This window comes from Anopheles funestus, assembly GCF_943734845.2.
Source record: "Anopheles funestus chromosome X unlocalized genomic scaffold, idAnoFuneDA-416_04 X_unloc_25, whole genome shotgun sequence".
NCBI lineage: Eukaryota > Metazoa > Arthropoda > Insecta > Diptera > Culicidae > Anopheles > Anopheles funestus.
In genome coordinates, this window is record NW_026045149.1 from 102,501 (window position 1) to 127,500 (window position 25,000).

Consider the following 25,000-nt stretch of genomic DNA (forward strand, 5'->3'; position numbering starts at 1 on the left):
ACCTTCAAGTTGAACTTGAACTGTTTGCACCGTGCATAGTAGATAATGGTCGTTCCAGTACACGGAATCGGACAGGTGCAGTTACACACCGTCCCTACGTGCTGAGCTTCTCCCGTTTCGCTCGCAGCTACTCAGGGAATCCCGGTTGGTTTCTTCTCCTCCCCTTATTAATATGCTTAAATTCTGGGGGTTGTCTCACATCACTTGAGGCCTACAACAAAATCAGTCACATTCCATTCGTTTCGAACCCGGGGCATAGCGAACCGATATATACGCAACAACACTTCACACACACACACACACGGATTGGGCAATTTACGGTCATTTTTGAATCAACGATGGCCCCCCCGAGCACGTTGTCCGAATATCACTCCAATAAGGACAACGAGTTCCGCTCGGCATCGTTTTGATTCGATCTCTCAACAACAACTCCCGGTCGACTTGGTCGACTTGGACCCACGATGTCTCCCCCCGAGCATGTCGAGCCAACTGCACCACTATTGTATTGGACAACATGTTCCCCTCGGGCATCGATGGGTTAATCATGCACCACTATTATAAAACCCTTTGACGTTTTCCCCCAAGCACGTTGATCCAGTATTACGACGGATACGGTCAACGAAATCTTGGACATCAAAGAGGTTTTCGATTGAATTTCCCCATGTTTCACAACGTACTCTTAGCGGTATCCTACGATACGTCTCACTCTATTTGTGTGTGTGCGCGTTTACGTGCGTGCGATTTATGCGGTTCACCCCTTTACTTTCAGCGCCCTGCGGTCCCAACAAAGGTCCCGAGCACGCCATTATGCACAGTGTGGAAGCGTGTTTCCCCCACGACACTAGACGGGCTGCTCGCCATAGTGTTCTATTGTGGCACGCTCCACCCTGAAGTTTGGTTTGTTGTATATCAAGGAATTGATAGGCACTCAAGAATGTGTGCATCGGCCGGGTTTAATCGTCCGACGCGCAATATGCGTTCAACTTATCGGTGTTCATGTGTCCTGCAGTTCACATTGTGACGCGCATTTAGCTGCGGTCTTCATCGATCCATGAGCCGAGTGATCCCCTGCCTAGGGTTTTATAGTAAGGTTCCCAATGTAACACAATCCCGGTGGTACGTCCAAAGACTAACTTTCTGACTAAGTTGTCTTTATTACCCAATAGTCCCAGGCCTTGTGACTTGTGGCTCATGTCTACGCCCATGGCCACCATTCGCTAAGATAGTTTTGAAGTCACTTTGAAGGCCCAGGAACAACTCTCTTAGCACATCGGTTAACCTGGCGCCGCAGTCAACTCATGTGCTTGGATCGGATCGAGCTATTGAGTATTGGGCCTGCATACTCGCTCATCCGTATCCTTTGCGTACCGCCCCATGGCCCTTGTATGTCTGCACCACAGTTCCTGTTCGTTCCGTGCCTAAGGCCGGATACGTATTGCACATCGGTATACCTGTCGCTACTCAGGCAACTCGTGTGCGTGGATTGGATCGAGAACATGGTGTGTGCCCCATGTTATAATTGATAGTCCATATCCACTTTATAGGTTAAAGTCATAAGTTGTGATTGCACAACCATTCTTCATAAGAGTTTAATCACTCTTCAACTAACTTTCGTTCTGGTGTCTTGGTATCAAATCGCGTAAGACACAAGATTCTACTGGCCAAATAGAATCTAGCACATTGGTTAACCTGGCGCCGCAGTCAACTCATGTGCTTGGATCGGATCGAGCTATTGAGTATTGGGCCTGCATACTCGCTCATCCGTATCCTTTGCGTACCGCCCCATGGCCCTTGTATGTCTGCACCACAGTTCCTGTTCGTTCCGTGCCTATGGCCGGATACGTATTGCACATCGGTATACCTGTCGCTACTCAGGCAACTCGTGTGCGTGGATTGGATCGAGAACATGGTGTGTGCCCCATGTTATAATTGATAGTCCATATCCACTTTATAGGTTAAAGTCATAAGTTGTGATTGCACAACCATTCTTCATAAGAGTTTAATCACTCTTCAACTAACTTTCGTTCTGGTGTCTTGGTATCAAATCGCGTAAGACACAAGATTCTACTGGCCAAATAGAATCTAGCACATTGGTTAACCTGGCGCCGCAGTCAACTCATGTGCTTGGATCGGATCGAGCTATTGAGTATTGGGCCTGCATACTCGCTCATCCGTATCCTTTGCGTACCGCCCCATGGCCCCGTCCTTAGAGTTAATGACTAGTAGGCTTAACTCTTTGTATGTCTGCACCACAGTTCCCGTTCGTTCCGTGCCGTGGCCGGATACGTATTGCACATCGGTATACCTGTCGCTACTCAGGCAACTCGTGTGCGTGGATTGGATCGAGCTCATGGGGTGTGTAGAGATTCCATGTTATAATTGCAAGTCCATATCCACTTTATAGGTTAAAGTCATAAGTTGTGATTGCACAACCATACTTCATAAGAGTTTAATAACTCTTCAACTAACTTTCGTTCTGGTGTCTTGGTATCAAATCGCATAAGACACAAGATTCTACTGGCCAAATAGAATCTAGCACATTGGTTAACCTGGCGCCGCAGTCAACTCATGTGCTTGGATCGGATCGAGCTATTGAGTATTGGGCCTGCATACTCGCTCATCCGTATCCTTTGCGTACCGCCCCATGGCCCCGTCCTTAGAGTTAATGACTAATAGGCTTAACTCTTTGTATGTCTGCACCACAGTTCCCGTTCGTTCCGTGCCGTGGCCGGATACGTATTGCACAACAGTAGATACCATCACCTGACGTATCTAACACACCACTATTGTAACTCGTCGTCGAAGGACCTTTCAAGTGCCTGATGGCCAGGGGAGCTCTTACACGGCACGGAGACACAGTGATGCTCGCCCATCACAGTGTACAACGATCGAGTTTGCTTAAGTGTCTGGGTACCTACACACCAGACACAATGCAATGGCCACGGATCCACACAAGGCACATCACATGCAGAAAGCTTCACCAGATTATGACACATACCACACTCTTGTAACTCGTCGTCGAAGGGGCGTTCAAAGTGCCTTACGGCTAGGGGAGATCTAGCACGGCACGGAGACACAGTGATGGTTGCCCATCAAAGTGTACAACGATCGCGTTTGCTTTCCGCGCAAGCGTTCTACGTGTCTGGGTACCTACACACCAGACACAATGCAATGGCCACGGATCCACACAAGGCACATCACATGCAGAAAGCTTCACCAGATTCTGACACATACCACACTCTTGTAACTCGTCGTCGAAGGGGCGTTCAAAGTGCCTTACGGCTAGGGGGGATCTAGCACGGCACGGAGACACAGTGATGGTCACCCATCAAAGTGTACAACGATCGAGTTTGCTTTCCGCGCAAGCGTTCTAAGTGTCTGGGTATCTAAGCACCAGACACAATGCAATGGCCACGGATCCACACAAGGCACATCACATGCAGAAAGCTTCACCAGATTCTGACACATACCACACACATGCAACTCGTCGTCGAAGGGGCGTTCAAGTGCCTTACGGCTAGGGGAGATCTAGCTCGGCACGGGGACACAGTGATGGTCACCCATCAAAGTGTACAACGAACGAGTTGGCTTTCAACAAATTCTGACACATAGCAAGCGAGCGACCGAGCTACACCGAAGGCAGCCCATGGTTGGTCACTCGCGGACGATCATCAGTAATGATCCTTCCGCAGGTTCACCTACGGAAACCTTGTTACGACTTTTACTTCCTCTAAATCATCAAGTTCGGTCAACTTCAGCCATGCCAGCTGCAGCTCACGAAGGAACCGCGGAAGGTAAGCCTCCAGAAACCTCACTAAATAATCCATCGGTAGTAGCGACGGGCGGTGTGTACAAAGGGCAGGGACGTAATCAGCACTAGCTAATGACTAGTGCTTACTAGAAATTCCAGGTTCATGGGGACCGTTGCAGTCCCCAATCCCGACTAGATGGGCATTTTAGTGATTTCCCGTTCCTCTCGGAATGGGGGCGCCTATTGGCGAGAACACGCTGCGACCCACATTGTAGCACGCGTGCAGCCCAGAACATCTAAGGGCATCACGGACCTGTTATCGCTCATTCTCAGCTTGCTAAACACAAGTTGTCCCGCTAAGCAGGGCAAACGTAGCCGACGACCGCCCGTGAAGGCGCCGCCCGGCTGTAACGTCAGGTGCGCCCGGAGGCGCACTGCTGACAGCGTTCTAGTTAGCATGTTTGAGTCACGTTCGTTATCGGAATTAACCAGACAAATCATTCCACGAACTAAGAACGGCCATGCACCACTACCCTTAAATTTGAGAAAGAGCTATCAATCTGTCTTACCTCGATAAGTTTGGACCTGGTAAATTTTCCCGTGTTGAGTCAAATTAAGCCGCAAGCTCCACTTCTTGTGGTGCCCTTCCGTCAATTCCTTTAAGTTTCAACTTTGCAACCATACTTCCCCCGGAACCCGATTTTGGTTTCCCGGAAGCGACTGAGAGCACCGAATAGGGGTAGCGTCTCCCAATTGCTAATTGGCATCGTTTACGGTTAGAACTAGGGCGGTATCTAATCGCCTTCGATCCTCTAACTTTCGTTCTTGATTAAAGAAAGCATCCATGGCAAACGCTTTCGCTTCAGTTGGTCCTACGACGGTCTACGAATTTCACCTCTCGCGCCGTAATACCAATGCCCCCAACTACTTCTGTTAATCATTACCTCTAGGTTTCTGACAAACCAACGAAATCGTATAAACCGAGGTCATATTCCATTATTCCATGCAAGATTATTCTCGGCCAACGCCAACCCCACGGGGGGGCCGGACGCTTTGTCTTAGCCTGCTTTGAGCACTCTAATTTGTTCAAGGTAAATGTGAGTATCTTGAGCACCATGAGGAGCCCGTGCCGGAGTTAACCGGTAGCACGGTACTCGTTCACAGAGTAACGCCCAAGTACACCATTGTGAGTCGCAGCCGTGAGCGCGCGCACGAACGGCCCCGGCGTGTAACCGGGCGCCCGTGGCGGTCACGTGTCTGGACGGGCAATCAACTTCGAACGTTTTAACCGCAACAACTTTAATATACGCTAGTGGAGCTGGAATTACCGCGGCTGCTGGCACCAGACTTGCCCTCCACTTGATCCTTGTTGAAGGATTTATACTCAACTCATTCCAATTATGGACCATCGTTAGAGAGGTCCATATTGTTATTTCTCGTCACTACCTCCCCGTACTGGGATTGGGTAATTTACGCGCCTGCTGCCTTCCTTGGATGTGGTAGCCATTTCTCAGGCTCCCTCTCCGGAATCGAACCCTGATTCCCCGTTACCCGTCGCAACCATGGTAGTCCTCTACACTACCATCAATAGTTGATAGGGCAGACATTTGAAAGATCTGTCGTCAGTCGACAAGCGACCATACGATCTGCGTCCTTATCCAGACTTCAACTCAAGCCGCCCGGAGGCGATTGGTTTAACTAATAAGTGCACCAGTTCAGCTACCCGCGAGGGCAACAGTCCCGGCATGTTGCATGTATTAGCTCTGGATTTTCCACAGTTATCCAAGTAACTAGTGGTAGGATGATCTTGTGAATTATAGCTGTTATACTGAGCCTTATGCGGTTTCACATTCATTTATGTTTGTACTTAGACATGCATGGCTTAACCTTTGAGACAAGCGTATATTACTGGTAGGATCAACCAGAATTCGTTCCACTACAGACACATACTCGCTTAGTGGGAAATAAATTTCCACACAACTCTCTCTCTCTAGAACCATATGGAATGGCTCTTTGGTGTTGGGTAAGGCACCAATTTGTTGGGGTGTAACGGTCACCACCAACTTTAAGTTTGTTAGGGCACAACGGAAACCACTAACTAAACTTTAGGAAACTAAATTTCCTCACACATTATCTCTCACCATATTAGCACTAGGTGCTATCCACGATTGTACAACGTTTCAACTCTTGAATCGACCGTAGGGCCGCGGAATTGCTTCCGGGCCCCTATTCTCGCTATTAATTGTTCATCTCTTTCAATACATCGAGTTCGTTCCATTGGGTAGTTCGCATGGCGAACGTTTTGATGCAGCCCCCTGGGGGACCACGGCACTTTACACCGGGTATGGTGTATGCGCAACCTACAGATAACAATAAACCCCTTATGCGTGTGTAAACCGATGTTGGGCTGCTCAACATCTTTCATGGTTACATCACTTGCACCAGAACCCACGGTGCCGATTTGGTAATATGTTGTACATTTACTCTCAAGATGTACGCTTCGGCCCCTTATTCAGGGGCTCAAGCTATTACCAGCAAGAACAATCCTCATCCAGACTTGAACTCGAAACACCCGCAGGCGAACGGTTTAACTAATAAGTGCACCAGTCTTGAATCCATGCGTCGGTGGAAACAATGCCGGCGTGTTGCATGTATTAGCTCTGAACTTAGCGAGTGATTGCCTTGCAGCTGTCATACTGAGCGTAGAGCGTGATTATCGCTCACTTGAACCATGTTGAATGGCTCTTTGGTGTAGGGTAAGGCACCAATTTGTTGGGGCGTAACGGTCACCACCAACTTAAGACTTGCTTATAGGTATTTCAACGTTTTCAACTCTTAAATCGACCGTGTTTCATTATCATCTCTTCTTCTTATTAAATGCATAGAGTTCGTTCCATTGGGTAGTTCGCGTGGCGAACGGTTTGATGCAGCCCCCCGGGGGGGACCACGGCACTTTACACCGGGCATGGTGTATGCGCAACCTACAGATCACCAATATATTTGTGATCGATAATGCACACTTCTTACACGACTGACCAGTCGACAGCGCTGCCTTCCTATTATGCGTGTGTAAACCGATGTTGGGCTGCTCAACATCTTTCACGGTTACATCACTTGCACCCGAACCCATGGTGCCGATTTGGTAATATGTTGTACATGGTCTCAAGATGTACGCTTCGACCCCTTATTCAGGGGCTCAAGCTATTACCAGCAAGATCAATCCTCATCCAGACTTGAACTCGAAACACCCGGAGGCGAACGGTTTAACTAATAAGTGCACCAGTCTTGAATCCATGCGTCGGTGGAAACAATGCCGGCATGTTGCATGTATTAGCTCTGAACATAGCGAGTGATTGCCTTGTAGCTGTCGAACTGAGCGTAGAATGTGATTATCGCTCACTTGAAAGGGTCAAGCCCTTTCGAGTCGTCCGGTTTTTACGCCAGACGACTCGGTTCACCATCTTTCGGGATACAAGTTGACTAAGTGGTACCACTACACTTATCAACTTTCGATTTGGTAATCCTCATCCAGCTTCCTTTCTGGAGGTCCCGAGGATTACCAATTGGGCTGTCATACTGAGCTCATATATTGGAGATCGATAATGCACACTTCTTACACGACTGACCAGTCGACAGCGCTGCCTTCCTATTATGCGTGTGTAAACCGATGTTGGGCTGCTCAACATCTTTCACGGTTACATCACTTGCACCAGAACCCATGGTGCCGATTTGGTAATATGTTGTACATGGTCTCAAGATGTACGCTTCGACCCCTTAAGGGCTCAAGCTATTACCAGCAAGAACAATCCTCATCCAGACTTGAACTCGAAACACCCGGAGGCGAACGGTTTAACTAATAAGTGCACCAGTCTTGAATCCATGCGTCGGTGGAAACAATGCCGGCGTGTTGCATGTATTAGCTCTGAACTTAGCGAGTGATTGCCTTGCAGCTGTCGAACTGAGCGTAGAGCGTGATTATCGCTCACTTGAACCATGTTGAATGGCTCTTTGGTGTAGGGTAAGGCACCAATTTGTTGGGGCGTAACGGTCACCACCAACTTAAGACTTGCTTATAGGCATTTCAACGTTTTCAACTCTTAAATCGACCGTGTTTCATTATCATCTCTTCTTCTTATTAAATGCATCGAGTTCGTTCCATTGGGTAGTTCGCGTGGCGAACGGTTTGATGCAGCCCCCCGGGGGGGACCACGGCACTTTACACCGGGCATGGTGTATGCGCAACCTACAGATCACCAATATATTTGTGATCGATAATGCACACTTCTTACACGACTGACCAGTCGACAGCGCTGCCTTCCTATTATGCGTGTGTAAACCGATGTTGGGCTGCTCAACATCTTTCACGGTTACATCACTTGCACCAGAACCCATGGTGCCGATTTGGTAATATGTTGTACATGGTCTCAAGATGTACGCTTCGACCCCTTAAGGGCTCAAGCTATTACCAGCAAGATCAATCCTCATCCAGACTTGAACTCGAAACACCCGGAGGCGAACGGTTTAACTAATAAGTGCACCAGTCTTGAATCCATGCGTCGGTGGAAACAATGCCGGCATGTTGCATGTATTAGCTCTGAACATAGCGAGTGATTGCCTTGTAGCTGTCGAACTGAGCGTAGAATGTGATTATCGCTCACTTGAAAGGGTCAAGCCCTTTCGAGTCGTCCGGTTTTTACGCCAGACGACTCGGTTCACCATCTTTCGGGAAGGGACCGTCTCGGTCGCAAGCTGCTCCGGTCCCCAAACAACCTGCGACAAATGATAGGAAATGCCGACATCAATACGTGTTCAGTTTGGTTTATCGCTCATAGGTCTTTTTGACCATCGATCCCTGATTATAACTCTCAATTAAACAGTCAGGAGAGTAAGGCATGCCCATCGATATCTCATCGACAGGCGATACCGCAAGAACGGCCAACGACACATCAGGTGATCGATTATTGCTACGACTTTTGCTTAATCGTTTCCACTCCTTAGAGAAAGAAACCCCCGGGGACCGTCTCGGTCGCAAGCTGCTCCGGTCCCTAAACAACCTGCGACAAATGATAGGAAATGCCGACATCAATATGTGTTCAGTTTGGTTTATCGCTCATTGGTCTGTTTGACCATCGATCCCTGATTAAACTCTCAGTAATCCAGTCGGGAGAGTAAGGCATGCCCATCGATATCTCATCGACAGGCGATACCGCTTGAACGGCCAACGACACATCAGAGGATCGTATCTTGCTACAACTTTTGCTTAATCGTTTCTTCTCCTTGGAGAAAGAAACCCCCGGGGACCGTCTCGGCCGCAAGCTGCTCCGGTCCCTAAACAACCTGCGGCATCAAATGATAGGAAAAGCCGACATCAATACGTGTTCAGTTTGGTTTATCGCTCATTGGTCTTGTTTGACCATCGATCCCTGATTAATACTCTCAATTAGAAGGTCGGTAGAGTAAGGCATGCCCATCGATATCTCATCGACAGGCGATACCGCATGAACGGCCAACGACACATCAGAGGATCGTATCTTGCTACAACTCTTGCTTAATAGTTTCCACTCCTTGGAGAAAGAAACCCCCGGGGACCGTCTCGGCCGCAAGTTGCTCCGGTCCCTAAACAACCTGCGGCATCAAATGATAGGAAAAGCCGACATCAATACGTGTTCAGTTTGGTTTATCGCTCATAGGTCTGTTTGACCATCGATCCTAGAATTCAACTTTCGAGTAAGGCATGCCCGTCGATATCTCATCGATAGGCGATACCGGTAGAACGGCCAACGACACACATCTAGGATCGCATTTACTCTTCCTTGGATGGATAACCAATACCCTAGGACCGTTTCATCGCGAGCTGCTCCGGTCCTCAAACAACTCGCGAACCACCGATAGGATGATATTAGGAATGGCCGACTTTCATCCTTTAACTCTCAGTTCTGCTTACCAAAACATAGGTACTTGGACCTTAAAGACCACTATATGTTCCCCGATCGGGGGCAATCGGAACGTCTATCCATCATCAACATCGTTTCACTCATTCCGAACCACCAAATTGGACAGACAGTACCATATTCACCAACCGATTGCTTCAACTTCGCAAACTGTATGGTAAGTTCTACTAATTTCACATCTTACCATCGACTAATAGTGCATAAATCCACTTGGAAATCACTTTTCCTTGGTCCTCGGACCTTCTACGACAACGTCCAACAAATATCCGAAGTCGTTTCCCAACTTAGACCAAGCATTTCGTATCTTTACTTCTAATCGATTTTTTCTCTCATAATTGACGATCAAAATCTAAAAACCACATTTTGAGCCAGAAGCAGTCGTCCGATCGTCCTGGGGGTAGTCTCAATCGATTTAGAAGGGCCCAATTCATAAAGATACGTACTCAGTCAAATTCATGCTTCTGGCTCACCTACCCCCTATATAGAAAACGAAAGCGTACAGGCGTGGAAAACGTGCCATTTTTCTCCATCACGGACTTTTTTTTTCTCGTTGCACCGACTCTAGTAAAAAAGTGAAATTTTTTACTAGTTACCAACTTTTGCAAATTATCATCGGATATCACTTTTCATGGTCTATAGTAAGTTCTTATCACGTTTTAGTAGTTTTTGAAAAAAAAATTTTTTTGAACTTTTCAAAATTTTTCAAAACAAAGTTTTTGTAGGCGGTTTTGTGTATGGAGGGTTACTAGTCTCGGGGTCACTGTTTGACCAAAAAACCACTATATATCATTCGAAAGGTAATTTCAAGGGCTACAAAAAATTGTTCTACGGCACCCCCCTCCGACGTCTAGTATTCGAGTTATTGGCCAAAAACCATCACTTGAGCGATTTTTCGTTCAGGGTACCCGACTCTAGTAAAAAAGTGAAATTTTTCTCGATTGACCAAGTGTTGCAAATGACCATCGGATTTCACTTTTTATGGTCTATAGTGAGTTCTGATCACGATTTGGTACTTTTTGAAAAAATTTTTTTGACGCACTTTTCAAAATTTTGCAAAACCAAAACTTTTTAGGCGGTTTTGTGTATGGAGGGTTACTAGTCTCGGGGTCACTGTTTGACCAAAAAACCACTATATATCATTCGAAAGGTAATTTCAAGGGCTACCAAAAATTGTTCCACGACACCCCCCTGCGACGTCTAGTATTCGAGTTATTAGCCAAAAACCGCAACTTAAGCGGTTTTTCGTCCAGGGTACCCGACTCTAGTAAAATGATGCGATTTTTACTAGTCTAGGGAACTTTTTGGCCAAAAATCAAGTATATGTCATTCGATAGATAATTTCAAGGGCTACCAAAAATTGTTCCACGACACCCCCCTCCGACGTCTAGTATTAGAGTTATTAGCCAAAAACCGCAACTATAGCGGTTTTTCGTCCAGGGTACCCGACTCTAGTAAAATGATGCGATTTTTACTAGTCTAGGGAACTTTTTGGCCAAAAATCAAGTATATGTCATTCGATAGATAATTTCAAGGGCTACCAAAAATTGTTCCACGACACCCCCCTGCGACGTCTAGTATTCGAGTTATTAGCCAAAAACCGCAATTATAGCGGTTTTTCGTCCAGGGTACCCGACTCTAGTAAAATGATGCGATTTTTACTAGTCTAGGGAACTTTTTGGCCAAAAATCAAGTATATGTCATTCGATAGATAATTTCAAGGGCTACCAAAAATTGTTCCACGACACCCCCCTCCGACGTCTAGTATTAGAGTTATTAGCCAAAAACCGCAACTTAAGCGGTTTTTCGTCCAGGGTACCCGACTCTAGTAAAATGATGCGATTTTTACTAGTCTAGGGAACTTTTTGGCCAAAAATCAAGTATATGTCATTCGATAGATAATTTCAAGGGCTACCAAAAATTGTTCCACGACACCCCCCTGCGACGTCTAGTATTCGAGTTATGGGCCAAAAACCATTCATACTTGAGCATTTTGCTCATTTTGCCTGTACGGGTACCGGGGACTAGTAAAATCAGGCCAATTTTACTAGAGTGGGGGTACTTTTTGGTCAAAAAAACAACTTTTGCTCGTTCGATAGGGAATCGATAGGGCAACAAAAAATCGTTCTACGACCCCCCCTTCCGATGTCTAGTATTCGAGTTATGGGCCAAAAACAGTTTATAGTTAATTTTTCACTCGATTTTTCACCAAGTATCGCACATTACTCCGGTTCTATGCATTGGATCGTCAATCTTTAAGATTTTATGGGTAGTTCCAACTGTTTGCTACATTTCATCCATACATCACGAACCGATTCAATGTCTGTGGTAGAAGTTATTAGAGGAATAAAAAAATTTACCCTTGGCTTTGGACCGTACAAGTTTACCCATTTTTGGCCCATATTTGCCCCATAGCTCCGCCGGTATCCAAGATATGGCCACACTTTCTTCTGGCCATGGGTAGATGGCACTTGTGGCTAGATTTCTTCCATGCACCACTAATCGCTACCATGTCTGTGGCCGGAGCTATTCACGAAAGCGCCTCGCGCACTTGGTCGGATTTTTGGTCCACCTGGCACCATTGTTGGCCCGTATTTGCCCCATAGCTCCGCCGGTATCCAAGATATGGCCACACTTTGTTCTGGCCATGGGTAGATGGCACTTGTGGCTAGATTTCTTCCATGCACCACTAATCGCTACCATGTCTCTGGCCGGAGCTATTCGACGAACAACCATCGCATTTACCTAGGTACTTTTTCGGATTTTTGGTCCAACTTGCACCATTTTTGGCCCATATTTGCCCCATAGCTCCGCCGGTATCCAAGATATGGCCACACTTTCTTCTGACCATGGGTAGATGGCACTTGTGGCTAGATTTCTTCCATGCACCACTAATCGCTACCATGTCTGTGGCCGGAGCTATTCACGAAAGCGCCTCGCGCACTTGGTCGGATTTTTGGTCCACCTGGCACCATTGTTGGCCCGTATTTGCCCCATAGCTCCGCCGGTATCCAAGATATGGCCACACTTTGTTCTGGCCATGGGTAGATGGCACTTGTGGCTAGATTTCTTCCATGCACCACTAATCGCTACCATGTCTCTGGCCGGAGCTATTCGACGAACAACCATCGCATTTACCTAGGTACTTTTTCGGATTTTTGGTCCAACTTGCACCATTTTTGGCCCATATTTGCCCCATAGCTCCGCCGGTATCCAAGATATGGCCACACTTTCTTCTGGCCATGGGTAGATGGCACTTGTGGCTAGATTTCTTCCATGCACCACTAATCGCTACCATGTCTGTGGCCGGAGCTATTCACGAAAGCGCCTCGCGCACTTGGTCGGATTTTTGGTCCAACTTGCACCATTTTTGGCCCATATTTGCCCCATAGCTCCGCCGGTATCCAAGATATGGCCACACTTTGTTCTGGCCATGGGTAGATGGCACTTGTGGCTAGATTTCTTCCATGCACCACTAATCGCTACCATGTCTCTGGCCGGAGCTATTCGACGAACAACCATCGCATTTACCTAGGTACTTTTTCGGATTTTTGGTCCAACTTGCACCATTTTTGGCCCATATTTGCCCCATAGCTCCGCCGGTATCCAAGATATGGCCACACTTTCTTCTGGCCATGGGTAGATGGCACTTGTGGCTAGATTTCTTCCATGCACCACTAATCGCTACCATGTCTGTGGCCGGAGCTATTCACGAAAGCGCCTCGCGCACTTGGTCGGATTTTTGGTCCAACTTGCACCATTTTTGGCCCATATTTGCCCCATAGCTCCGCCGGTATCCAAGATATGGCCACACTTTCTTCTGGCCATGGGTAGATGGCACTTGTGGCTAGATTTCTTCCATGCACCACTAATCGCTACCATGTCTGTGGCCGGAGCTATTCACGAAAGCGTCTCGCGCACTTGGTCGGATTTTTGGTCCAACTTGCACCATTTTTGGCCCGTATTTGCACCATAGCTCCGCCGGTATCCAAGATATGGCCACACTTTCTTCTGGCCATGGGTAGATGGCACTTGTGGCTAGATTTCTTCCATGCACCACTAATCGCTAACATGTCTCTGGCCGGAGCTATTCGACGAACAACCATCGCATTCACCTTCTCGTTGCACTTCTTCGGGAATTTGGTGCAACCAAGTTTTCACTATAACTTGGTCATTTTCCGTCCATCGGACATGCGGTTTTGGGTGTCGATACTTGACACCGCGCGCTACAATATGTTCCTCCACGACCATGTGGTCCGATGCTTCCAACAGGAGCTATTCGAGGAGTACCGATTTTTCACCATTAAAAATGCTCAATTTTGCACCAACTTTTGCCTATAACTCAGGCTGTATCGATCGGATCTTCAATCTTGAAAAAGTTTTGGATAGGTGGCACCAAATGCTACATTTCGTTCTTCCACGTCAACTTTGTCCGATGTCTAGCAAAAAAGTTATTCGCGAACCAAGTCCAGAACCCATGCAATGGCTGCCCTCATTGCATACATCACGGCGGTTAACTCTCGTTACTCTATACCGTGGACTTGGTACTTTTTCAGGCATTCGTTGCTACTTCTCGGTTCATGATATTCGTTTACGGTCTTCACTAGGGCATTTGGTGCTCCTTATCGGTTCATGATATTCGTTTACGGTCTTCACTAGGGCATTTGGTGCTCCTTATCGGTTCATGATATTCGTTTACGGTCTTCACTAGGGCATTTGGTGCTCCTTCTCGGTTCATGATATTCGTTTACGGTCTTCACTAGGGCATTTGGTACTGGGCTTCCCACTTTCTACTGATCGATCCATACTCACTTGCGTGCACCTAGCCTAGGAAGGTTTCCTTGGGCTTCCCATCTTTCTACTGATCGATCCATACTCACTTGCGTGCACCTAGCCTAGGAAGGTTTCCTTGGGCTTCCCATCTTTCTACTGATCGATCCATACTCACTTGCGTGCACCTAGCCTAGGAAGGTTTCCTTGGGCTTCCCATCTTTCTACTGATCGATCCATACTCACTTGCGTGCACCTAGCCTAGGAAGGTTTCCTATGGCTTCCCATCTTTCTACTGATCGATCCATACTCACTTGCGTGCACCTAGCCTAGGAAGGTTTCCTATGGCTTCCCATCTTTCTACTGATCGATCCATACTCACTTGCGTGCACCTAGCCTAGGAAGGTTTCCTATGGCTTCCCATCTTTCTACTGATCGATCCATACTCACTTGCGTGCACCTAGCCTAGGAAGGTTTCCTATGGCTTCCCATCTTTCTACTGATCGATCCATACTCACTTGCGTGCACCTAGCCTAGGAAGGTTTCCTTGGGCTTCCCATCTTTCTACTGATCGATCCATACTCACTTGCGTGCACCTAGCCTAGGAAGGTTTCCTTGGGCTTCCCATCTTTCTACTGATCGATCCATACTCACTTGCGTGCACCTAGCCTAGGAAGGTTTCCTATGGCTTCCCATCTTTCTACTGATCGATCCATACTCACTTGCGTGCACCTAGCCTAGGAAGGTTTCCTTGGGCTTCCCATCTTTCTACTGATCGATCCATACTCACTTGCGTGCACCTAGCCTAGGAAGGTTTCCTTGGGCTTCCCATCTTTCTACTGATCGATCCATACTCACTTGCGTGCACCTAGCCTAGGAAGGTTTCCTATGGCTTCCCATCTTTCTACTGATCGATCCATACTCACTTGCGTGCACCTAGCCTAGGAAGGTTTCCTATGGCTTCCCATCTTTCTACTGATCGATCCATACTCACTTGCGTGCACCTAGCCTAGGAAGGTTTCCTATGGCTTCCCATCTTTCTACTGATCGATCCATACTCACTTGCGTGCACCTAGCCTAGGAAGGTTTCCTTGGGCTTCCCATCTTTCTACTGATCGATCCATACTCACTTGCGTGCACCTAGCCTAGGAAGGTTTCCTTGGGCTTCCCATCTTTCTACTGATCGATCCATACTCACTTGCGTGCACCTAGCCTAGGAAGGTTTCCTTGGGCTTCCCATCTTTCTACTGATCGATCCATACTCACTTGCGTGCACCTAGCCTAGGAAGGTTTCCTTGGGCTTCCCATCTTTCTACTGATCGATCCATACTCACTTGCGTGCACCTAGCCTAGGAAGGTTTCCTATGGCTTCCCATCTTTCTACTGATCGATCCATACTCACTTGCGTGCACCTAGCCTAGGAAGGTTTCCTTGGGCTTCCCATCTTTCTACTGATCGATCCATACTCACTTGCGTGCACCTAGCCTAGGAAGGTTTCCTTGGGCTTCCCATCTTTCTACTGATCGATCCATACTCACTTGCGTGCACCTAGCCTAGGAAGGTTTCCTATGGCTTCCCATCTTTCTACTGATCGATCCATACTCACTTGCGTGCACCTAGCCTAGGAAGGTTTCCCTTCGGTACCGACTTCCATCTACGCACTCGATATAACCTAGGTACTTGGTACCGATGTTGGTTAACACTCAAGCATTTCTTGCATCCTGCGTGCAAGGTACCAATTTTCACTTCTTAGGTACGTTTATGAGCCCGCATTAATCCAATATCGCTCTGATGGCCTTTCTTATTATTTCATCCGATAGCCCTTGCCAAAAGCTACCAAAAGTTCCTCCACGGCCATGTGCTCCGACGCTTAGTTTAGGAAATATTCGAAAAAATTCAAAATAGGAAGCATTTTCTTATTGGAAAATCACCTTAAATCGATGGCCATTTTTTGGGCAAAAACTTTAACGTCTTCCCGACTTTGCGGGAATTGCGAATTTTAGGCACCCAGAGAAAATCTTTTACTTTAAGGGGGCGGCCGCGAAGTTGCCCAAAGTCTCGGACACAAAAATTCTCAAGTTCCCCACTCTAGTAAATCGCCCTATGAGTATCTCCTGGCCCGCGAGCTCTGCGAGCGGGCCAGCTTCGGCGATTTTTGCCTTTTCGCCTAGGCGGTTCTTCTACGAAATTGGTCCACAGCTTTTGCTCAGAAAGCTAGCATTTGTTGCAACAGTTAGGTGCTTGGTACCACATTTTGGTATCCATTTGGGCATTTGTTGCAACTACTCGGTACTTTGGCCCACATTTCGCTCTACTCGGGCCTCTATGGTGCTACTTGTCGGTACTTTTGGCCAACTTAGGCCAATTGGGTGCAACTTGTGGGTACTCTGTGGGTACTTTAGGGCGTATTGTGTCTTTCGGGTGAACCTTCGCGATACTTCATGGGTACTGATGGCCAACTTAGGAACATTCAGTGCAACCTTTGGGCCTAAGGAAATTTGTCCAACTCTTTGGACTTAGAAAATTTTCTGGACTTAGAAAATTTTCTGGACTTGTAAAAATTTTCAAATGTTCAATTTGGCCCACATTTCGCTCTACTCGGGCCTCTATGGTGCTACTTGGCGGTACTTTTGGCCAACTTAGGCCAATTGGGTGCTCTTTGTGGGTACTCTATCGGTACTTTTGGCCAACTTAGGCCAATTGGGTGCTATTTGTGGGTGCTCTATCGGTACTTTTGGCCATGTTAGGCCCATTGGGTGCTATTTGTGGGTACTCTATCGGTACTTTTGGCCAACTTAGGCCAATTGGGTGCTGCTTATGGGTACTCTATCGGTACTTTTGGCCAACTTAGGCCAATTGGGTGCTCTTTGTGGGTACTCTATCGGTACTTTTGGCCATCTTAGGCCCATTCGGTGCTATTTGTGGGTACTCTATCGGTACTTTTGGCCAACATAGGCCAATTGGGTGCTACTTGTGGGTGCTCTATCGGTACTTTTGGCCATCTTAGGCCAACTCAGTGCTACTTGTGGGTACTCTATCGGTACTTTTGGCCAACTTAGGCCAACTCAGTGCTTCTTGTGGGTGCTCTATCGGTACTTTTGGCCATCTTAGGCCAACTCAGTGCTACTTGTGGGTACTCTATCGGTACTTTTGGCCAACTTAGGCCAACTCAGTGCTTCTTGTGGGTACTCTATCGGTACTTTTGGCCATGTTAGGCCCACTCGGTGCTATTTGTGGGTACTCTATCGGTACTTTTGGCCAACTTAGGCCAACTCAGTGCTTCTTGTGGGTACTCTATCGGTACTTTTGGCCATGTTAGGCCCATTGGGTGCTATTTGTGGGTACTCTATCGGTACTTTTGGCCAACTTAGGCCAATTGGGTGCTGCTTATGGGTACTCTATCGGTACTTTTGGCCAACTTAGGCCAATTGGGTGCTACTTGTGGGTGCTCTATCGGTACTTTTGGCCAACTTAGGCCAACTGGGTGCTATTTGTGGGTACTCTATCGGTACTTTTGGCCAACTTAGGCCCATGGGGTGCTATTTGTGGGTACTCTATCGGTACTTTTGGCCAACTTAGGCCAACTCAGTGCTACTTGTGGGTACTCTATCGGTACTTTTGGCCAACTTAGGCCAACGCGGTGCTATTTGTGGGTACTCTATCGGTACTTTGGGACATATTATGTCCTTCGGGTGAACCTTCTCGATACCTCATGGGTACTTGTGGCCAACTTAGGAAAATTCAGTGCAACCTATGGGCCTTTGGAAATTGTTCCAACACTTTGGACTTAGAAAATTTTCTGGACTTAGAAAATTTTTTGGACTTAGAAAAATTTTCAACTTCTGTATCTTCTTCATCATGTTCCATTTTGTGGGACTTAGAAAATTTTCTGGACTTAGAAAATTTTTTGGACTTAGGAAATTTTTCAACACTTGTAAAATTTTTGTTCCTTCTTTGAAGAAGAATACTTTCCACTATTAGCTTCTTTCTCTTTTTCTTCTTAGTTGTCTTCTTATTTTCGGTCCGAGAGCGCCGACACTTGTAAAATAATCTAAGTCCGAAGACTTTTGGAATGAACCAAAAGTCAACGAACACAACACACCAAGCCTATCAACATCAAGTGGCAACCCGAAGGAAGCGCAGCGGCCAGCCCATGTACAACGCGAAGTTGTAGCATGCAACCAACCAACCGCTAACCTCCAACGGCACTCAATGTATTCGTTACACATGGGCGCACCTGCACCACACTGTCGTGACCATCCAACGAGCCGTCGGTTCGGTCGTGTGTTACAAGCACCCCATCACATAGGCATAGAGTCACCACACAGTGTTCTTCAACACTCTCGTCACATGGTGCAAGTCACGGTACGCACCACCAATGTGCACTGGTTGGCCAATTCCAGCACACACGGGGCGCGCACGCGCAAGCACTAACCACCAAGCATGGGTCGCCTGAGAGGATCGATGCGAACGCATCTCTACAACTTGAAGCTCCCAGCCTGTAGTCCCGTCGTTTGCGGGCGGTCGTAGGTGTCGAAACTAGTGATATCCACAGTCGGCAAGCTCGTCCACCGGTGTTCCCAACATGTATGGTACTAACACGTGCAGCGCGAACCCGCCCTTTGCGGCCTAGTAGTAAGCGGGGATGAGACGCCAGTGTGCCAATGGACAGCACGGACGGTTCTCGGAGGGTTGTTAGGCCCGCTAGCTTACGACCACCTAATGGGTATAAGAAGCGCTATCAGCTCGGATTGGATACGACCTTAGAGGCGTTCAGGCATAATCCAGCGGACGTAGCGTCATACCATAGTCCGTTCGAACTAGTATTGAGCCAGTGGTCCGTACCTGTGGTTCCTCTCGTACTGCACAGGAATTCCGTTAAGATAGCGACAAACAATGCACACCAGTAGGGTAAAACTAACCTGTCTCACGACGGTCTAAACCCAGCTCACGTTCCCTTGAAAGGGTGAACAATCCTACGCTTGGTAAATTTTGCTTTACAATGATAGGAAGAGCCGACATCGAAGGATCAAAAAGCCACGTCGCTATGAACGCTTGGCGGCCACAAGCCAGTTATCCCTGTGTGTAGCTGTCAAGTCAGCAGTTTAGACGTGCTTTGTGTCGCTCCGTATTTTTTTTTGCAAAAATATTGTGCAAAAGTGCTTATAAATAGCGGAACAATAGTCGAAAAGGGCGAATTGAGTGTCATTCTTAGCGAATATTGAAAAAGGAAATCGTTTTACTTCAATTTACTGCGCTAAAACTCAGTTTAAAGTGTCCCCATACACTTTGTATGGGGAACTTCAGTGGCGAATAAATATCGAAATACCGTGTTAGAACATTGGAAAAGTGGTAAAACACATGCTAGGGAGCATAAACTATCGTTTTCCAGCGACGTAAAGTGCTTTTTAAAAGAGATAAACAGTAAAAACTCGACGTGAAAGTGCGTGCAACAGCGTGGTACGGTGGCGTCAGGTGTGTCGTCGCGTGTGTTTGTGTCATCAACAACACCACGAAGCGTTTTCGAGCAGTGAGGACAACAACCCAACGTAAAAGCTCCCTTTTTATGACGACAGCGCCACCCGTGGCGGGTTCCGCAACTTCCAGCGAAGACAGCAACCACCTTCTCTTCGACGTCTGCAGCGCCACCAGTGACCGGTAGCGGTAGCGCTTAGCCGGGACACCAGCGTTACGAAGCGTTACGGTGCTATAAAACTCGATGCGAATTGCATACCTTTCCGGCGCTTAGCGGTCAGAGAGTGAGAACGCGCAGCCGGAGACCGGGAACGCTTAGCAGGAGACCGGGAACGGTTCTTTGGCTCCGAATCCTTCCCCGGGAACGCCAAAACGAGAGACTTCAACGCGTCAGCAGGCGACGAACCCGTTTTTTGGTGTTTTCTTGAATCTCTTGCGGAATTTATTAAAAATTCTTATTCTTGCGGTTTTCTCTTGCGAAATTGTTTTTAATAAAGAAAAAAGTGGGAGTTTTTTATTCTTGCGATCCGCGGATGGGAAATCTGCCAAAGGGGCTCTAGCGACGGACGGTCGTTACCTTGGCAGATGTTGAAGGGAATATTCCCTTGTTCCGTCTGAACGATTCGTGCAGGCGGTTTTTTGTGAAAGGAGCGGAGAATGGAGGGGCGGGTGCTTCGTTCCGGGGTGCGGTCGTCGTCCACGCCTCGGAAGCGGTCCGATACCCCTTCCCCTTTACCGGAGACACCACGGCCGGCCGGACCAACGGTGGCGGTTCCGTCCGAGGCTGATAATTCCGAGGAGGAGGACGATGCGGAATTTTCCGACGCCTCTCTTCTCGAGCAGACGGTGGTGCCGCCAGTGGTAGCGGCAGGGGAGATGTCTTCAACCGTGGCTCCCCACGACGATGGCGAAGCGTCGGTGCTGGCTTTCCAGCACAAGATGCTGGAGAACTTCGCCAAACAGATCGAGTCGCTGACGGAAGAGCTGCGACTTAGCCGGGAACGTGAAGTGGCCCTGAAGTGTACGCTGGAAGCGCTTCAAGAGGGCATGCGTTCCTTGACGGCGCTTCATTCCTCGGCACAGCCTGTTGGTCAGGGCAGTGCCAGGACAAAACGCAGCCGGCAGCAGCGCAACCGTGCGAAGAAAGCTTCGCAACTGCAGCAGCAGCAGCAGCAGCAGCAGCAGCAGCAGCAGCGGCAGCAGCAGCAGCAGCGGCAGCAGCAACAACAACAGCGGCAGCAGCAGCAGCAGCAGCAGCAGCAGCAGCGCAGCCAGCCACAGCCGCAGCGACGGACGGTCGCAGTGTCGGCTAATGGCCAGCAGCAGCAGCAGCAGCAGCAACCGCAACGTCAGCAGCAGCGGCAACAGCAGCAGATGTCCTGGGCTACGGTCGTGAGCGGTCGGAAGAGCCGATCGCAACGTTCGACTCAGCAGCAGCAGCAACCGCAGCAGGTGGGCCAGCCGTACCGGCCACCTCAGATGCGCCAGCAGCAGCAGCAGAGTCAGCAGCAACAACATCAGCAGCATCGTGCCCAGTCTAAGGGGCGTCCTCTGCGTCCTGACCGCATTGCGGTGGTCCCAGGTTCGGACAAAACCTGGACAGAGATGTACGTGAAGCTGCGTACATCTCAGGAGCTGCAGGACGTCAGGGCAGACATCGGCATGGGGCGCCGGACCGTGCAAGGTCATCTGCTTGTACCGTTGCGGAAGAACGTCGATAGCGCGGAGCTGGCTCGCCGGATCCAGCTAGCGCTAGGTGAGGACGGCGAGGCACGAGTGGTGACGGAGATGGGTGAGCTTCTCATCACCAACGTCGACTCTCTGGCCCAAGAGAGTGACGTGAAGCTTGCCATTGAGGAGAAGTTGGGAGCAGCGGCTGGCATCACTCACGTCGAGCTTTGGGAGCTCCGTGATGGCACCAAGCGAGCGCGAGTTCGACTTCCACTGGCCAAGGCACGGAGTCTCATTGGTCAGAAGCTGACACTCTGCCAATGTGTCAGCGGGATCCGTGAAGTGCCGAAGAAGCCGCTCGACCGTCAGCGTTGCTTCCGTTGCCTGCTGATGGGGCACCTGGCGCGGGACTGCCGCTCTTCAACTGACCGGACGGGTCAGTGTTTGCAGTGTGGCGAGGTAGGCCACCGCGTTAGTCAGTGCACGTCGGCAGCTAAGTGCATTGTCTGTCAGGGGCCCCATCGAGTGGGCCACTCATCGTGCCGACAAGGTCAACAGTGTCGGGTGTAGTGAGGGTGATGCAGGTCAACCTGGGTGGTGGACGCACTGCCCAGGATCTGGCCCTGCAAACAGCCCGCACGAAGCGGGTCGACGTGCTGCTGCTGTCAGAGGTGTATCGACCTCCAGAGGGCAGCGGAAACTGGACGGTGGATTCGTCGGGGAGAGCAGCTGTGGTGGCGACCGGCCACCTTCCGATCCAGCGGGTCTGGCGCTGTGCCATGCCCGGGTTGGCTGCTGCGCAGATTGGAGGGGTGGTCTTCATCAGCTGTTACGCCCCTCCACGTCTCAACGCCGGCGAGTTCGAGCAACTTCTGGAGGCGGTGGAGTTGGAGGCCCAACCCCACCCTCGCATCGTCCTGGCAGGCGATTTCAACGCCTGGAATGAGGAGTGGGGTAGCCAACGTACCACCCGGCGCGGTGAAGAGCTGCTCGATACAATTCGGCAGCTTGGGCTTGTGGTCCTGAACCAAGGATCGGTCCCGACGTTCGTGGGCAACGGAGTCGCCACTCCCAGTGTCGTGGATGTGTCTTTCGCGAGCGCATCCATTGCTCGTCCAGACACTTGGGAGGTGGCAGCGAACACCACTTCGTGCCACTATACGGCGTCGGACCACCGGTACATTTTCTTCACCGTGGGGCCTCCAACTCTCGACCAGCAGCAGCGACGACAACAGCAGCAGCACCAGCAGCAGCAGCACCAACAGCAGCAGCACCTGCAGCAGCAACATCGTCACCTGAACGGGAGGCAGCAGCGACAACAGCAGCAGCATCGCCAGCGGGGACAGGGGTCCTCTTCGTCATCCACCACGTTTCGGCACGCTGGCCGAAGATGGAAGACGACGCAGTTTTCGGTGGAGGCATTCGCAGCCGCACTCCAGACGGCCGGTTTTCCGGAACGAGCTGTCAGCCAGGAGGGGATGGTCGACGCCATGCTAGATGCATGCGACGACACGATGGAGCGCGTCACCATGTCGCATCGTGACCCCCATCGAGACCTCTTCTGGTGGTCTCCGGAGATCTTGCGTCTTCGGGAGGAGTGTGCGGCCGTGCACGAGCGGATGCTTCATACCATCGATCTGCAGGAGCGCAGCATCGTGGCTGCACATCATCGGTCGGCGAGGAGAGCTGTCGAGAAGGCTGTCCGGGCCAGCAAGCGAGCGCAGCTCGATGAGCTGATTCAACAGGCGGAAACCAACGAGTTTGGGGCCGGTTATCGGGTGGTCATGTCTCGTCTTCGTGGCTGCTTCGTGCCACCTGAGACTGACCGTGTCGTGTTGGAGCGGATAGCCAACGATCTGTTCCCGACACATCCGCCTGTTGACTGGCCGGACGCTGAATCATCGAGCGTCGACACCGAGGAGCGGAGTTCTTCATTGACCCCTGTCACCGTGGGCGAGCTGTTGTCCATCGTGGGATCGATGGCGAACCGGAAAGCGCCTGGACTGGACGGTATCCCCAACGCGGCGGTTAAGACGGCCATTAGGAAGTACCCGGAGGTTTTCGTCCGTTTGTACCAGGACTGCCTGGACCGGGGTGCGTTTCCAGCGCCCTGGAAGAGGCAACGACTGGTACTGCTGCCAAAGCCTGGCAAGCCTCCCGGGGAAAGCTCCTCCTACCGGCCGCTGTGTATGCTCGACGCACTCGGCAAGGTGTTGGAGCGCCTAATTCTTAACCGCCTCAACGAGTTCCTGGAGGAACCGGATGCGGAACGGCTGTCGGACGGGCAGTACGGTTTCCGGCGAGGCAGATCCACCATCAGTGCGATCCAGCGCGTTGTCGAAGCGGGCAGGACGGCCATGTCCTTTCGCCGCACCAACGCCCGAGACAAGCGCTGCCTGATGGTGGTGGCACTTGACATCCGCAACGCCTTTAACTCTGCGCCCTGGCAAGCCATCGCTAACGCGCTAAGGGACAAGGGGGTACCGTCATCGCTGCAGCAGATACTGAGGAGCTATTTCGAGGACCGGCGGCTGGTTATCGACACCAGCGAGGGCCCTGTCGAGCGGAACATCAGTGCGGGCGTTCCGCAGGGTTCAATTTTGGGACCCACGCTTTGGAACGTGCTGTACGACGGGGTCCTGGGTGTCCAGTTGCCTGAGGGGGCCGAGGTTATTGGCTACGCTGATGACCTTGTCGTCTTGGTCCCCGCAACGACACCCCAAGCCGCTTCCTCGACTGCTGAACGAGCCATCGCGGTAATCATGGACTGGCTGGACCGGAACCGTCTCTCGTTGGCGCCAGAGAAGACGGAAATGACGCTCATCTCCACCCTGAAGCGTCATCCGGTCGTCAGCATCAACATCGGAGGTGTGGTCGTGCAATCCCAGCGCTCCATCCGTTATCTTGGAGTTTGGTTGCACGATCACCTGTCATGGTTGCCGCACGTTCAGCAAGCTGCAGCGAAGGCCATGAAGGTCGCGGAGGCCGTCACGCGCCTCATGCCGAACCACAGTGGACCGAAGTCGTCGCGTGCCCGACTGCTGGCGGCCGTAGCGGACTCCATCCTGCGCTACGGGGCCCCAGTATGGTCGGAGGGGCTGCAGCTGCGCCAATGCCGTAGATTGGTGCAGTGCGTGCAGAGGACAACGGCCATTCGTGTGTGTCGGGCTTTCCGGACGGTGAGGGGTGAGACGGCCGTGCTGCTGGCCGGTCTCATTCCAATATGCCTGCAGATAGAGGAGGACAGCAGGGTCCATCAACGGCTGAACGATCCAGCCAACGAGATCTCCAGGTCTGGCGTTCGGGAGCTGGAGCGTGACCGGACGTTTGAACAGTGGCAGCAGCGGTGGGACGCGGATGCTGCCAGCGAAGACGCCAGTCGGTA

The 25,000-nt window shown here is 50.0% G+C and overlaps 2 non-coding genes across 2 annotated transcripts in view; both read right to left on the reverse strand.

Annotated features, from left to right (window-relative positions):
• The window catches only part of LOC125773238 (large subunit ribosomal RNA), a 4,179-nt gene extending 3,966 nt beyond the window's left edge, over positions 1-213 (reverse strand). Inside the window, exon 1 of the ribosomal RNA XR_007419979.1 lies at positions 1-213. This exon is cut by the window's left edge and continues 3,966 nt beyond it. This is a non-coding gene — a ribosomal RNA (large subunit ribosomal RNA).
• Positions 214-922: 709 nt separating this feature from the next.
• LOC125773244 (5.8S ribosomal RNA) lies at positions 923-1,080 on the reverse strand. Its single transcript, XR_007419985.1, has one exon. It is a non-coding gene; the product is annotated as a 5.8S ribosomal RNA (ribosomal RNA).
• Positions 1,081-25,000: the final 23,920 nt, after the last annotated feature.